This window comes from Trachypithecus francoisi, unplaced genomic scaffold, assembly GCF_009764315.1.
Source record: "Trachypithecus francoisi isolate TF-2019V2 unplaced genomic scaffold, Tfra_2.0 Lachesis_group13, whole genome shotgun sequence".
Lineage (NCBI taxonomy): Eukaryota > Metazoa > Chordata > Mammalia > Primates > Cercopithecidae > Trachypithecus > Trachypithecus francoisi.
In genome coordinates this window covers 121,067,425-121,082,423 of record NW_022681458.1, presented here as the reverse complement: position 1 = coordinate 121,082,423, position 14,999 = coordinate 121,067,425, and the positions used below count along the sequence as shown (strand labels likewise).

The 14,999-nt window shown below is 51.5% G+C and overlaps 1 long non-coding RNA gene and 1 pseudogene across 2 annotated transcripts; one reads left to right on the top strand and one right to left on the bottom strand.

Moving 5' to 3' along the window:
* Positions 1 to 1,286: 1,286 nt before the first annotated feature.
* LOC117095428 lies at positions 1,287 to 5,083 on the bottom strand. 2 transcript variants are annotated; one of them, XR_004441979.1, is made up of 4 exons: positions 4,964 to 5,083; positions 3,707 to 3,883; positions 2,821 to 2,994; positions 1,287 to 2,635 (listed from the first exon to the last, which is right to left on the bottom strand). It is a non-coding gene; the product is annotated as an uncharacterized LOC117095428 (long non-coding RNA). The 2 variants fall into 2 exon arrangements; XR_004441980.1 differs by lacking the exon at positions 4,964 to 5,083 and adding an exon at positions 3,935 to 4,056 and having other exon boundaries at positions 3,707 to 3,828.
* Positions 5,084 to 12,043: 6,960 nt separating this feature from the next.
* LOC117094246 lies at positions 12,044 to 14,137 on the top strand (annotated as a pseudogene).
* The last annotated feature ends 862 nt before the right edge of the window (positions 14,138 to 14,999 follow it).

Here is a 14,999-nt window from a genome sequence, read left to right as displayed (position 1 = left end):
CCTTCCCTCTAATGTCTGTGTCTGGTTCACTACAATGCCGGCCCCGTGCCTAGCACAGGTTGGGAGCTGAATCCAATGCTGCCGGATTGGAACCTCCTCTGCACATTTTCAGGTGAGTTTGCTGTTCACCCCCAGGCCAGAGGAGCCTTCAGAGTGAAGAGGGGAGTGGCACGGTGGGATTTGGGTTTTTTGACGGTCACTCTGATTGCTCAGCGGGAAATAGAGCAAGACTGGGTGCGGGTGGAGCTGGCAGAGGCTACTGCAGCAGCCCAGGAGGAGGTGATAGGCAGAGGCGGGAAGTATGTTCAGAGGGAGACTGGCCAGAGGAGCGGGTGGACCAAAACTCAGCCTTGGTGGACACCTCCCAAGATGCTGCAGGAAGGACGTCAGTGCACGTGGATCCTGAGCCCCAGAGGAAAGTCCACTGCAGTGTCCAAAGAATTAGTGGCAGGTGCTTTGCAAATCCTGTGTGAGATGCCATGTTTCGTGGGTTCTGGCTCCGGCTGTGTGACCTTGGGCAAGTGGCTTTGCTTCTCTGAGATGCGTCTTCAAATAGGCCAGAGGCATGGCAGATGGCATCACACCTGTTCCCCAGGAAAAACTCAACTGTGTGCTCAGCATCAAAACAGGGGCTCTGCGCTGGGCCAGGGGGAGCCTCTGAAGCCACTTTCTCACCCACCCTAGGTGTGGTGGAGAGGGGGCTGGACTGTGGCTGGTCTGCCCAGCCAGGTGAAATCAGGCACTCAAATGGGGTACCCCCATCCTCTGATCTCACAATCCCACCTCTAAGCAGCTGCCTGAGGGAAAGAACCCGAAATACATATTTGTAGCCAGAGTCATTGATCTCAGCGTGCTTACAATGGTAACAGATTAGAAGTAACTGTGGTGTCCAGCCTCGGGGGCAGGATCTTGTATGTGTAGAATTGCCACTCAAGGGAGTAACGTTCGGATGTTAAACCTGATGTTTACACAGAATTTCTTATCATAGAGGAAATACCTCTGATGAGATGTTAAGTACAAAACTTGGAATTATAAGAGTATGTACAGAACTCGGGCTCTGCAGTCAGACAGGTCTCAGGCTGAGGTGCAGGTAATGAATGAGGCCCAGGGAAGCTGGGGGCACTCCATCCACAGTAAAGGGGACGATCGCATCAACTATGCAAAACCATCCAATACACATACATGGAGGGCCGGGAAGAAGTGAACCCAGTTCTTCTCTCTGTGTAAATTATTTTTATGTATTTTATTTTATTTATTTTTTCTTTATTTCTTTATTTTATTTCACTGTTTTATCCAAATTTTCTCTAAAGAACATAATTTTAATTTTAAAGTGAAGCCAAATAACTTTATTCCTGTTTAATAGACAAGGCTGGAGGTGCCCGGGTCCAGCCTGATGTCCCTGAATGCCTGGATCCCCATAAGGTCTAGTGAGGGGATATGAATGGTTAGGTGCTGCCCAGCCCCTCCTCCACACACCCCTGTAGACACATGGCCCACGGGGCCAGCCGAACTGGCGGCTCCTCCCAGGGGAGTGATGAGTCCAGTGGGGCAGTGAGTAATGCACCCTGGGCGGAGGCTCAGGACTGAGGCAGATGCAGTACTTAGGTTGTGTTCTCATCAGAAGTGCAGAGGGTGGAGGCAGACCTCCTGGTGGGTGCCTGCTTGCCACTCACCTGGGCTGACTAACCTCACTGAAGCACCTTCAGGCCTCTAGCCATACCAGGTGGGTGGCAGGAGCTGCCAGGGCCAGACCGGCTGCTGGCCTGGAGCTGAGGGCCCCTGACTCATGGGAACAATGACCCTTCTCTCCCCAGACCTCTCTTCTGGCTCTGCCTGAAGATAAGTCCCTTTGGTAACCATGTTCCCAGTGTAGGGAGCTATCACTATCAAAATCAGAAAGCTGTCACAGGCCTGGGTTGACCCCTACGTCTGCCATGTTCGCTGTGTGGCCTTGGGAAAATCACTTCCCCTGTGCCTCGTTTCCTCTTCTGCAAAATGGGGATCAAATCAAGACCTTTCTTACAAGGTTGTTGAGAGAATGGAATGAGACGGCACCATAATGAATCCTCGCAGTCCCTGTGTACAGTGGGAACTAATTAATCATTGCTCCCTCCCTCTCTCTGTTCCCCAAGGCACGTCCTTTCCTTATTCTGACGATAAGCCTGAATTCCCAGTGTGGCCACTCTAGGACCCAACCTGGACCTGCTGCTCTCCCGCATCAAAGTTCTTGGCTTGAGACTCATTCCCTCAGATATAGGTGCTGATGTGTCTGTCAATGGCTGTGCCCTGCAACTAGAGGAAAACAGTGGAGCACACCATCACAGGGTCTTCCCAAACATGACAGGAATCAAGAGAGTATAGATAATGATCAGGGACCCTAAGGTATGCCTCAGCTCACTCCACATTAGCAGAGGCCCCGCTTGCCACAGCCCCCAGACACAGGAGGCCAGGCAGGCTGGGGAACTGCTGGCCGGCAAGTGGGACCCGTGGCGTGGAGAAGGACCCGTGGCGTGGAGAAGGAGGAACTTCCTTCGGCCTGCAGAGAGGAAAGACCCAGCCTGGGCTGAACCCTCGCTCTGCCACCATCAGCTGTGTGACCTGGGGTCCTTGGCATCATCTCGATGAATCTCCTCACCTGCAAAGAGGATAAACAATAGCATCTGGTGGGTTTGTTGTGGTGATAGGCACATGAAGGAGACTCAGGAATTCTATTCTACTAGGAATGGTGCAATTACGGTGCAATTACAGTGCAAAGGCTATTGAAGGCCAACCACTTTTCTGAAGTCCCCTTAGGCCTACATAAGCTCTGATAAAAGATACCTGCCACACTCACGGTGGTGCTTCGTAGACAGTAAGCCTTCCAAAGGAAGAGCTGCCGGCCGGGCACGGTAGCTCACGCCCTGTGATCCCAGCACTTTGGGAGGCCAAGGCGGGCGAATCGCGGGGTCAAGAGATGGAGACCATCCTGGCCGACATGGTAAAATCCTGTTTCTACTAAAAATACAAAAATTAGCTAGGCATGATGGCGCGTGCCTATAATCCCGGCTACTTGGGAGGCTGAGGCAGGAGAATTGCTTGAACCTGGGAGATGGAGGTTGCAGTGAGCTGAGATCACACTGCTGCACTCCAGCCTGGATGACAGAGCAAGACTCCGTCTCAAAAAGAAAGAAAGAAAGAAAGAAAGAAAGAAAGAAAGAAAGAGAGAAAGAGAGAAAGAGAGAAAGAGAGAAAGAGAGAAAGAGAGAAAGAGAGAAAGAGAGAAAGAGAGAAAGAGAGAGAGAGAGAGAGAGAGAGAGAGAGAGAGAGAGGGAGGGAGGGAGGGAGGGAGGAGGAAGGAAGGAAGGAAGGAAGGAAGGAAGGAAGGAAGGAAGGAAGGAAGGAAAAGAAAAGAAAAGAAAGGGCTGCCGTGAAACTCATTATACTCAGGCAAAAGCAGCCTGGGGCCACTCCCTAAGGCCACAGAGCCGGAAGATAGGGAGCAAGGGCTTTCCCATCCATGACCCTAGAAGGCCCTCCCCCTACACCCACTCACTCCTGCAACCACCACCCAGCCTTCTGCAGCCACAGTGTTGTGTGAAGTTCTCCCAAGCTCCGTGAGGCTCCCTGAGGACTCCCTTTGGCATCCCGAGGAGCCCCTAAGCATCAGTGCCTACAGGAAGGAAATGCACAGGAAAATGTGGTAGGAGAGACCCAGTCCATCACCTACCAGTTCCAGCCTCGAAGCTCACTCCGTCATTCGTTTATTTTACCAAGCAGGTAGGATTTCAACTGAAGAGACTGGGGAAGGAAATCCAAATAGGAGGCAAGACCCAGGCAAAGGTGTGGAGGCTGGACAGGGAGAGACCACCAGGAATTCAGGGGTAGGAATTCAGCCACAGGGAGCCTAGGTTCAAGCAAGGTTAAGAAGAAAAGTTTATCCCCATGTCTGACCTACCCCTTCAACCTTGCCCCCGCTGGCCCTAGCAGCCCTGCCCAGTGCTGCCTGCTCCTCGGGGGACAGGGGTGGTATTTGCAGCCCCCTTAATATCTTCCCTTGGGCACATATCAGCGTTTTACCTGCTCCCTGGCAGAGCAGGCTGTGTGATAAGAAATCCAGGAAGTTCAATAAACTTGGAGCGCTTGGCCACCACCGTGGCTTATGCCAGAATAAACAGGGCCTGGCGTGGGGTTGCAAGGCCCTGTCCCAGGGCAAACACTGCCTTTTGCCAAATAGGGAGTTGTTTTTGCAAAGGCAAGTGTGTACCTGGGGAGCAGGAGAAGAGCAGTTCCGCCAAGCCCCTTGACCACCTGCCCCAACTGGGTTCTGACATCAGTTCTTAGTAATAACGTCAGGGGCCAGAGGGGAGACTCTCACGGCCATTAGTGAAAGATACAAAGTTGTTACAAAACAAAAAAGCAAGGAGAATGAGTAATCTCAGTCATAAAGCTCCCAAACAGCAGTTCAAACCCGCTCAGGTAATCTGTGCATCATGCTTCCTGCAGTCTCCCGTGTTGCCAATACCTCATCTTCCTTGATCTTAAAGTGCCCTGTGAGGTTGGCAGGGAGGGGAGGATAAGCCAGCCCCACTGACTGGGAACATGAGGGACAGAGCACCTAAGAAAGGTTCAGGTTCACGCGGAGGAGCATAGAGGGCCAGGCCTGGCTGGATTTAAGCAGTTGCTCCACTGCACACCTTAGGCAGGTCTCAGTCTCAGTTTCCTCACATGTAAAATGAGGCTTGCAACTGCTACCCACAGATAGGTCCTGGGTTTCTTTCAGGTAAGACTTTTGAAGGCCTTTAGCCCTGCACTTGGCCTGTGCAGACTCTCAGGAAAACAAGTTCCTGTCTTGGGCCTGGGGTACCACACCAATTAGGGGCACAGTGGCCTTTCCAGCACCCCATCGGTAAGCCGAGCAAGCAAAACGTTCGCTTCAGGAGGTGCTGTAAGTGTGCAAGAAAAGTTGTCTGCCTGTGATACACACCCTCATTGCACAATGACCGGGACATAAGAGCGCTCATGTGTGTGCGTGCTCGTGTGCACATACGCCCGCTCTCCAGAGGCCCTCGTGCCAGCAGTTGCGTCACACATCACAGGCAGCTCCTTTGTATCCTGCAATAAAGTCATTTAATGCTAATGATGAAACTTATGCCCTACAGTGCTCGTTATTAATAGGAATTAGATGTATTTCAGGTAACAAAACAGTGAGTAATGTGGGCAATAAACACAGCGTGCCAACCCGACCCGTGGTGGGACTGACGTGGTTCATGCTTGCCCCTCCAGAAAAAGCCACTCTCCCACAGCAATTACAGATCAATAAATCACGTCGTGGCTCTAACGCTGGCCCCCAGTGGCACAGGACTCAGGATTCACCTTTAGAGCTACCAGTGTGTCCCACGTCTTTTTCTTCCTTATGATTTCGAAAGCATCTATTCACTGTCATCACACCCTCCCCTCATATTCGCTTGTAGCCTACTCACTCTATCCAACCCCTCAACACCAGACACCCACTCACATCCTGACACCTTAGTTTGTGCCAGACCACGCAGAACTAGAGCTAGACCCACAGATAACCCATAGATACACACACAAACGGACACACGCCCTAAGTTGCACAAAGACGTGTGCATACAGACCTGTGCCCACAGAGGTCTCAACCACACATGCACATGTGTGTCTCCTCAAGGCTTAATTGTCACCTCCTCTGTGAAGCTAGAGCCTCATCAGAGAACTCATAGTCAGGAGAGCCTGGGTTATGTTGCTGTAACAAGTAACCCCAGGTCCTGGTAGTTTTGGCAGTCAAGTGAAGGCTCTGCTCCACACAGTCACTTGGGGATTCAGGCTGCCATCATTTTGCACTCTGAGCAGCTAGAATGTCCTCAGTGGTTGTGGCAGGGGAAGAGAAAAGGCAGAGGGTGAAGCCTTGGACTAAAGGGAAGTGTCACCTGTGCCATGTTTCATTGGCCAGAATTAGTCACATGACCCCACCAAACTGCACGGGCACTGGGAAGTGTAGTCTTCTGTGTTTGCATTCTGTATCTGGAAGTCAGAAATGAGTTTCCCAGGGCTAAAATCAAGGCATCAGTAGGACTTGTTCCTTTGGAAGTCTCCAAGGGTGCTCACATTCCTTGGCTTGTGGCTCACCCCTTTCCTCCATTTTCAAAACCACAGAATAGCATCTTCTGTTCCCTGTGACCACTTGCTTTCCTCTCACAAGGACCCTCGTGCCCACCCTGGTAATCCAGGATAACCAACCCCTCTCAAGGTCCGTGTTTTCATCACATCTGCAAAGGCCCTTTTGGCATGTGAGGTCACATCCACAGTTTTAGGGGAGTAGGACATGGCTATCTGTTATGGACTGAATGTTTGTGTCACCCCAAAATTCCAGTGTTGACATCCTACCCCACACTGTGATGGTGTTAGGAGGTGGGGCCGTTGGGAGGTGATGAGGTCAAGAGGCTGGAGCCCCCACGATGGGATTAGCAGTCTTAGAAGTAAGAGGCAGGAGAGTTTGCCATGGCTCACTCTGCTCTCTTCCACGGGTGTGCACAGCAAGAAGGCAGCCATCTGTGAGCCCAGAAGAGACTCTCCCCAGAACCCAACCATCCTGGCACACTGACCTCAGACTTCCAGCCTCCAGAATCATGAGACATAAATATCTGCTGTTTAAGCCACCCAGTCTATAAAGTTCTGTTCTAGCAGCCTGAACTAAGACACCTTTGGGGGGCACATCATTCTGCTTAGCACAGCATACAGAAGGGAGAGAGATGGCACAGTGTTTTGAGGACACACAGCACTGCCCCTGCCATCCAGCTCTTGTCCCCTGTGCTGTCATTGCCCACGCAGCCTCTCCAGAGAAGCAGTCACCCTCTGTAGGGGCAGGTGCCGGCCATGAGCATCTCTGCCCAGCAGATGCCTGTCAGATAGCAGGGGCCTGAGAAGGCCTGTAAGAAGGGAGAAAAGAAGAAAAATATGAATGAATGATTTTGGCAGGATCAACAGTTGTGTGAAGATAGAAATAGCACGAAAGAAAGTGGATTCTAATGAATACAGAGGCAACCACATGACACAGAGCCAACAGGGGAAGGGGGTGGCCCTAAAGTGGAGGTTCTGAGGGGAGCAGTGGTGTTTCATGCCCAGACATGGAGGAATGGTGAGCACAAGAAGTTTGGAAAGAGAGGGGAGAGGGAGGCAGAAGAAGGAAGCCCTTAGCCTGAGCCAGGCACCGTGCTAGGCATCCTACCACCAGTGCTCCTTAAGGTCTGCACAACACGCTGGCACTCAGTGTCCTGCAGATGAAGGGACTGAGACTCAGGAAGAAGTCCCGGATCCAAGTTCACATGGCTGGACAGTCTGTTGTGCCAGGATTTACAGGCCTTGCTTGGCTGGTTCTGAAACCAGCTGCCATCCCAGGACACCCAGCTCTGTGGCAAGCATTGACACACTTACAGTGGCCTTACTGTCCCCACCTCTTTAGGCCTCAGATCCTTCATCTCGAAAATGAAGAGGTTGGGCTAGGTGATCTCCAAGCTGCCTCTCAGCTCCAGCCTCCTTAGGTCCTTGGGCAGCTCTAAATCAGAATGGGCTTCCTGGAGGGGCTGGGGGTCTGAACTTCCTCCCACTGACAACAGACACGCAGTTCCATCTGTGTTGCCAAGACAATCCAGGGCAAGGAGGGAGAGGCCCACGGCAGAGATGACTCCATGCCCCAAAAATGAGTATCATAGCAGCCCACAGGATTGTGCAAGCTGCCCGTGAGGCTGCCAGTCGGCCTGGCCCGGAGGAGGGCTGTTTACACTTCCCAAGTGTGTTTGCAGTTAACTCCATCCGCCTGGCCCGTGTGCACAGCCCTCAGGGCTGCCAGCAGCGTCTATGTGGAGACAACAGGAACGGATCTCACACCAGACCCTTTATCTCAGACACCAGACACCCATTTCTTCATTCATTCATTCACATACTTGTTCATTTCCTCATTCGTTCCCATAGTGTTTGCCAGGCATTGTGCAAGGCACTGGGGACTCAGAGGTAAACAAGGTAATGCTCTGAGAAGTCTCCAAGACCCAAAAACCTCGAAGAACGCTGAGGCACTAAATACAGAGAATGACTGTCCCGGCCAGGTTGTTGCACTGAATTATGTGCTTGGAGTTCAGGGAACACAGGGCAGGACACTTCAGCATCTTCCTATGGAAAATACTTAACTACTAGTTGAAAAATCAAATAAGACAATAACTCTTTACTCAATTGTCTTTGGAAATATGTTTTCTCATGAATGTGGATATGTGAAAATGTCACATTCAAAGTTTTAAAATCCTACACTTGAAGCCTGGCCAGAAAACACAACCTTAGTTACTTTTAGGACTCCCTGGTTCTGAGGCCAGGCAAAGGGTCTGGGGTTTGCACAATTTGCTAGGCACCAGGGAGGGTTCCTCAGAGGTCCTGGTTCTCCCAGCTAGCACCCTCCTTGACTCCCGTGACTGGGGCCAGGTTGAGGGCTCAGAATGCTGGAGCGTGGCTGTGTTTTGACTCCAGCTTCCCTGGACAGACAGCAACTTTTGAAAAACCGTGCCACATCACAAGGCACTGCTATGGAAAGGGCTTAGGTCAGGCCTCTGGGGCTTGGGCTTTCTTCCCAGATACTAGAAACCTTCTTTTTCCCTTTTCCTTCCCACTCACCATTTTTTTTTTTTTTTTTTTTTTTTGGTGTTTTCTTTCTTGGCCTTCTTCTTTCACAAAGGACAGGAAAAGATGTTGCCTGCAAGTAGATTCAGGCAAATATCTGCAAATGCCCCTGAGACTAGGAAAAAGAAAGAAGTCTGGCTACGTATATGTGACATTGAAAGGAAAAATACAAAGGGAAAACCCCATAAATTCCTATTTCAACAAATTATCTGCCTTGCACAGAAATAACTATCTAATTTTATTTATCATTTCTTTAGGATATATTTCCAGGAGTAAAACCAAGAGATCAGCACATTTTGAAGAATGCTTTTCAAGTTGCTTTTCTAAAGGTTTATACCAATTTACCCTCCCACCAAGAGTGTGCAAATGTTGTCTAGTTCACCACACTATCACTGGCATCAAATGTGAGGATATTTTATTTTTTCCGTCTTTGAGCATTTTGTAAACTAAAGAAATTTATTTTCAAAATATTTGCATTCATGTCACTCACTGATTTTACAAGTATTTTATTTCCAACAATCCCTTTAAATACAAAATCTCCTGTTACAGTGTGAGTAGATAGACCCTCGGGATGCCTCGGATTTTACTAGGTCACTAATAACATGTCCTTCCAGGTGTCTTTTCTCACCCAAGGCATCTTTCCCACTTTGACTGGGAAATTCTAATTGGTGCTTCCGTATCTCCCCACCTTCAGAAATCCTCAATGCAGTCCCTAGCAAGGAGGCTGCCCGATGGCCTGATTCACTCCTGGATTATTAAATCCACCACCTCATGCTGTGGGAGGCAGGGGCAGGCTTGTGTTCCTCGGGCCTCACTGAACCTCAAGGAGCCTCAGTTTCCTCCACAGCAGTTAGAATGGTGCCTGTCGCTTGGGGTTGGGTGGGCCTGAGGCAAGATAAAATGTGGAAAGTGTTCAATAAGCGCTCAGCACTTGGCACACACGCAGTGAACTTTAGCTAGTATATTGTTATTATTACTATTATTATTTTCCTTCTCTCTCTGGAAGGCAAGGAAATTACTTTTATCTCTGGATCTCTGGTTGTTGGACCAGAATATCTAAGTAGATCAATCAAACTGCATATTGAGTAAGCATTTCTCTGCCCTTGGCACCAGCTTTCCATATGTCAGACTGGGCTGTGAGTACTACAGTACTATCTTCTCTGGCAGGTGGCTACTTGGATGACTCCACTCCCGTTCCCTCACTCCCACACCTCCCACCCATGCTTGCCTGGCCCTGCCATTGACACTGGAGAAGAACATCCAGGTATTTGCATTCCCAGCATCCCTTGCTGCCAGGGGTGGCCATGTGACCCACTTTTGGCCAATGAGACACCAACAGAGGGCTCCTGGGAGACCCTCTACTTTCCCATGGAGCCGAGGCTGCCATCTTGCCACCACAAGGCAACGAGGAGGTCCACATGCTAAGGACGATGCACAGAAAGCTGGAAAGAGCCCAGTACTTGGCATCACCAGCAGCTGACCAAGACCAGCAACCACTCATTTTCAGAATTATGATGTTAGAAAAATAAACCTAATTTTGTTTAAGCCACAGTGAGTTGAGATTCCTGTTAAGTGAAGCCAAACATTTCTATCTGATACCCATGAACTTGCTTTAAGGTGCTCATCAAATATTACGCTCCCTACTTACCTTTTCTTCTTTCTCTTTAAAAGCCCCTTTGCTGGTCCTTAGGGAAAGCCAAGGGGCCCAGGAACTCACCACATGTTTGAATCACGGGGTCTGATGCTGAAGAAGCCAGCGGGAGCATAACTTACCCTAAGCATTTCTCACCTTCTCTACCCCAAATAGGGGCTGGGGATCAAGGACATCCTGAGGGCTAAGATGAGAGGAGCATGCCCAGGAGAGCCAAGGAACAGACTAGAAGATACAGCCCAGGAGACCCCAGGGTCACAGGCTCAGGCTCTTGGGCCAGCTGGGTGCTCAGGGCTACACCCTTTGTGAGGCCCCCACCCCGGCTCCCTGCAGCCCAAGGGAAAGGGCTATCTGCTAGTGACCAAGTGGGCATGATGGGTCTCCTGTGTCTTTGACTCCACCAGACTCCCACAGCTTCGTTCAGGGAATAAAGAACCTGCAATCTGCCCGCTCTTTCTTTCTTTCTTTCTTTCTTTCTTTCTTTCTTTCTTTCTTTCCTTCTTCTTCTTCTTTCTTTCTTTCTTTCTTTCTTTCTTTCTTTCTTTCTTCTCCCTTCCTTCCTTCCTTCCTTCCTTTCTCTCTCTCTCTCTCTCTCTTTCTTTCTTTTTTCTGAGACAGAGTCTCACTGTGTTGCCCAAGCAGGAGTGCAATGGCACGATCCCAGCTGACTGCAACCTCCGCCTCCTGGGTTTAAGCAATTCTCCTGCCTCAGCCTCCCAAGTAGCTGGGATTACAGGCATGGACCACCATGCCCAGCTAATGTTTTATATTTTTAGTAGAGATGGAGTTTCACTGTGTTGGCCAGGATGGTCTCGATCTCCTGACCTCAGGTGATCCACCCTCCTTGGCCTCCCAAAGTACTGGGAGAACTTGCCCTTTCTAAAGCCCTAAAAGCTAATGTTTGAGTGTCTGCTATACATCAGGTTCTTTTCATCTTCATGAAAGTCATTTGATACAAGAGTTCACATCCTCATTCATAAATGAGAAAAATGAAGGATCGAGAGGTCCAATGGTTTGCCCAAGGTCACACTGCTGGGAAGCGGGGGAGCTCTGTTTCCCTCCCAGAGATAACCACCCCACAATAATATGTTGCTTCAGAGGCTACTTTATTCAGTCTCCCAGACAGGCACTGTTCATTGCCATCTGAGAGCCTTTGTCCTAGCTCTGCCTGTCCCTCCAGCCTGGAATACCCTCTGTCCTCCACTGGCATTTTGTTCCAGCTTCAAGACTCAGCCTCACTCCCTCCCTAACCATAAATAGCCACCACATACGGAAAGCACACCACAATATTTTACAACAATCCTACCCGACAGGTCCCTGTGTCCCTGCTTTCCAGATGAGGAAAATGAGGCTCAGAAAGGAGCGTTTGCTGGGCTCTGTCACACAGCTAGGAAGGGGGGCGAGCAGAAGGCAAAGCCAGCTCTGCCGGGGCAATGTCCTCAGAAGAACCGAGAGAGGGAGGAGTTGCTTCCAGGTCAAGGTCAGGCCTCCAAAAAAAATGCTTGGTCTGGGCCCTTCTCTCCTCCCCCACACTTGGCCCTGCAAATTGGCTTTGACCTTTCATGCCCCTGCCTTTGAGCTTCTCCCCATTCAATTGAAATCACAAAGGAAGAAAAGAGGGCTGGCAAGAGGGAAAGGCCCCTCCTGGCCCAGGCCCAGGTCCCCAGCCACGCCCCCGCAGGCGCATCAAGCCCTCCAGGGTCTGTTTGCACAGTTGGGGTGCTGCACTAGGAACCCCACCTCCGGGAGAAAGGCACCACGAGGTCATCTGTTTACTCTGGGATTAGCGGCTCCCCACAGGAGTTCTTTTCCTACGAGATGAAAAGAAAGCGGACAATCTGTCAGGTAAACAGGCCGCATTGTTCCCAGCCATGTCGGGGGCCCCTTTGTGGGCCGGGCCTTTGAGATTGGTTGCTCCCTTGCACAGGGAGAGAGCTTACTTAAAGGGAATGGAACGGAATGGGAGGCCCCAGCTGGTGGGCAGGTCGCCTGCTGCTGATACAGGGAGGGACAGAGGGCTTGGACAATTCCGGCTTTTCCTTAGCTGCTCTCCTTGCAAGCCCTTTCCTCCCCATGGGTCTCTTGATGAGTCCAACAAGATGGGCACGGAGCCCGATCTCACAGATGGGGAAGCTGAGGCCAGCGGCAGCTTCCCCCCGCACAGAAGAGAGCTCCTGGCATTCCAGCAGGGGGCGGCTGGAAGAAAACCAGGGACCTGGTCTAACCACCTCACTCTTCAGATGGGGAATAGCTGGAGACACAGGAATTGGCAGAGCACGATTTCTGCACTGGAGGCTTCCCCATGTACCCCTGCTGGGTAGCAGGGAACACTTGGGAGCCACGACCATCCCCACCAGTGGGCTGTCAGTTTTATGGATTCCCAGAATATTTAACAGCTGAGTGGATGAGACTGGTCAAGGTTGGCCTGTTCCCTCCCACATCTACCCACAAGGTATCTTCCTGGGAAGCAGGGAAGACAGTGCAAGCCCCGCCCCGGGAGTGCATGAGTGCCTGGGAGTCAGGACTCCTGTATTTGGGTGGCCCTGACTCCAGTTTGCTCTGTGACCTCAGACAAGCCACTCACCCTCTCTGGGCCATCCATCAAACAAGAGATAAGATACTCTCCAGGGGCTAGCCCTTCCCCTTTGGACCGTGAGAAAATCTAGGGAGGGCACAGGCATCCATCCATGAGGGCAGGACGGAGGAGGGACTACCTAAAGTCCATCTCTGACTTCCAAGAGGCCTGTGAGGCAGTAGGGGCAGCGCCTGGCCCAGCCACCATCCTCTGGGCAGGGTGCTGCTGTGGGAAGAGAGCACTGTGGTGAGGTGGTGAGAATGTGTGCCCCCGGTCACCCTGACCAGTCCAATTGCAGCCTCTCACTCACCAGAGGCCCAACCTTGGGCAAGTGACTCAGCCTCTTGGTCTGCGAAATGGCCCCCATGAGACCTCCTCAGCCTGGGGGGCTCCACGGCAGAAGGGTTCCAGGAAGGCAGGAGCTGGGGCTGTTCTTGCCGCTGCCAGGAGGTCCTGTCCACCCTCTAGCCCCCCTCTCCCTAACTCCCCGCCACTGCCCATTCCCAGTAAGGCACCTATTCTCTTTGCCACCCTGACGCCAAGTCACTGTTCAGCTTGTTGGCGACAGAGCCAGAAGCGTGGAAAAATCTCATGCTGCTCCCAAAGTCCAGGGAGAGCTCAAAGAAGGCTGCGTGGAAAAAGGCCCATAGCTGTGGCCAGACAGAGTAGGCCCTGACCAACCACAGAGCCACCTTGACAGGAGCCAGGGCACTGTCCTGAGACCAGCCTCATCCCTGGAGGGCAGCAATGGACCATCCACATGTCCAAGCCCCATCACCAGCCGGGACTCCAGTGACTCAGAGCCTGTTCTTTCTGAACCCACTCGGCAGGAAGAAAACTGAAGGCCCAAAAGCCCCAGCCACACTATGACCTGGAGGGAGACAGGGTGACAGCACCAAGCTCAGCCTTTCCTCTGAGGCTTCGCAGGACTGAATGAAGGCAAACTTCCCAACACTCCAAGCCACGGGATTGTCCTTCCTGCGGCCCTGACTGAGCTGTGATGGGCTGTGTGACCCTGGGTGAGTTACTTGCCTTCCCTGAGGCTCATCTCACCATATATAATAGAAAGTGGAGACAAAAGGATGCCCGTTGCACAGGTTTTGGGAAAGATTAAATCACATGTTTATAAAAGTGCCTGGCAAACATCAGTGGCTCCATGAATATTTGCGGCGTTTGAGTCCCCCACACTGCTTTCATGTCCCCTTTCCCTGCTCTTTCCCTTTTCCCATTAAGCTTCCCAAGCCTCCAACTGAAGCTGCAGTGTTGTTGGGGGCCAACATCATGGGAATCACAATGACCATAGTAACTATTTATTGCAAACATACTATGAGCCAGGCCATGTGCTAATAAGTGTTTTATCTCCATTATACAGAGAAAGCAACTGAGGCACAGAGCACTTAGATGCCCCTGGCTAGGAAGGGATAGAGTCAGGATTTGAATGAACCCAGTATAGATGCCCTTAGCCATGCTCTCTAGGGCGGTAATCAACTCTGATTTACAGAGCAAAACTGTGTGCCAGGTTCATCACCTCCTGAATTCTACAAGCTGGGCACTGCGGTCCTTGCCACAGAGAGGAAAAACTTAAACCCAGAAAGACCCAGTGTCCACCACTGAGTGTCCGTGGATGCACGGGAGGTCTGGGTGGTGGCCGACCCGGGCAGCTGGCGGGGAAGGGACTCGGTCCTGCATGCTCTGGGATTCCCTTCCTGCTCGCTACTGCCACCACAGACACATCGTTCCCAGGGAGCTGTCAGGGCCCTGCCAATGGCAGGACCAGGCTGGCCACTCCCTGTGAGCCGGGGAAGGCCTCACCGACGATGCACCCTGACACTTCCTTTTGGTCTCCAGGCGCCCACACAAGCTGCCTCCCAGGGGGTTTCCTGCAGTAAGGACGGACAGGGGGCTCCAAGGGGCACCCTGGTTGGAAAGAGGGGTGAGGAGTCCTTCCAGGCAGGGGACTGGGGTATGAGCAGACATAGATGGGAGGCCTGGACGTCCCCAAGCAAATGACCCATTACCCCAAATGCCCATCGACCCTTCTCCCCTTCCTGGCTTCTGACAACTGGCTCCTGGAAACAAGGCCAGGACTGCCATTTGGGGGAATCCCAGCATCCA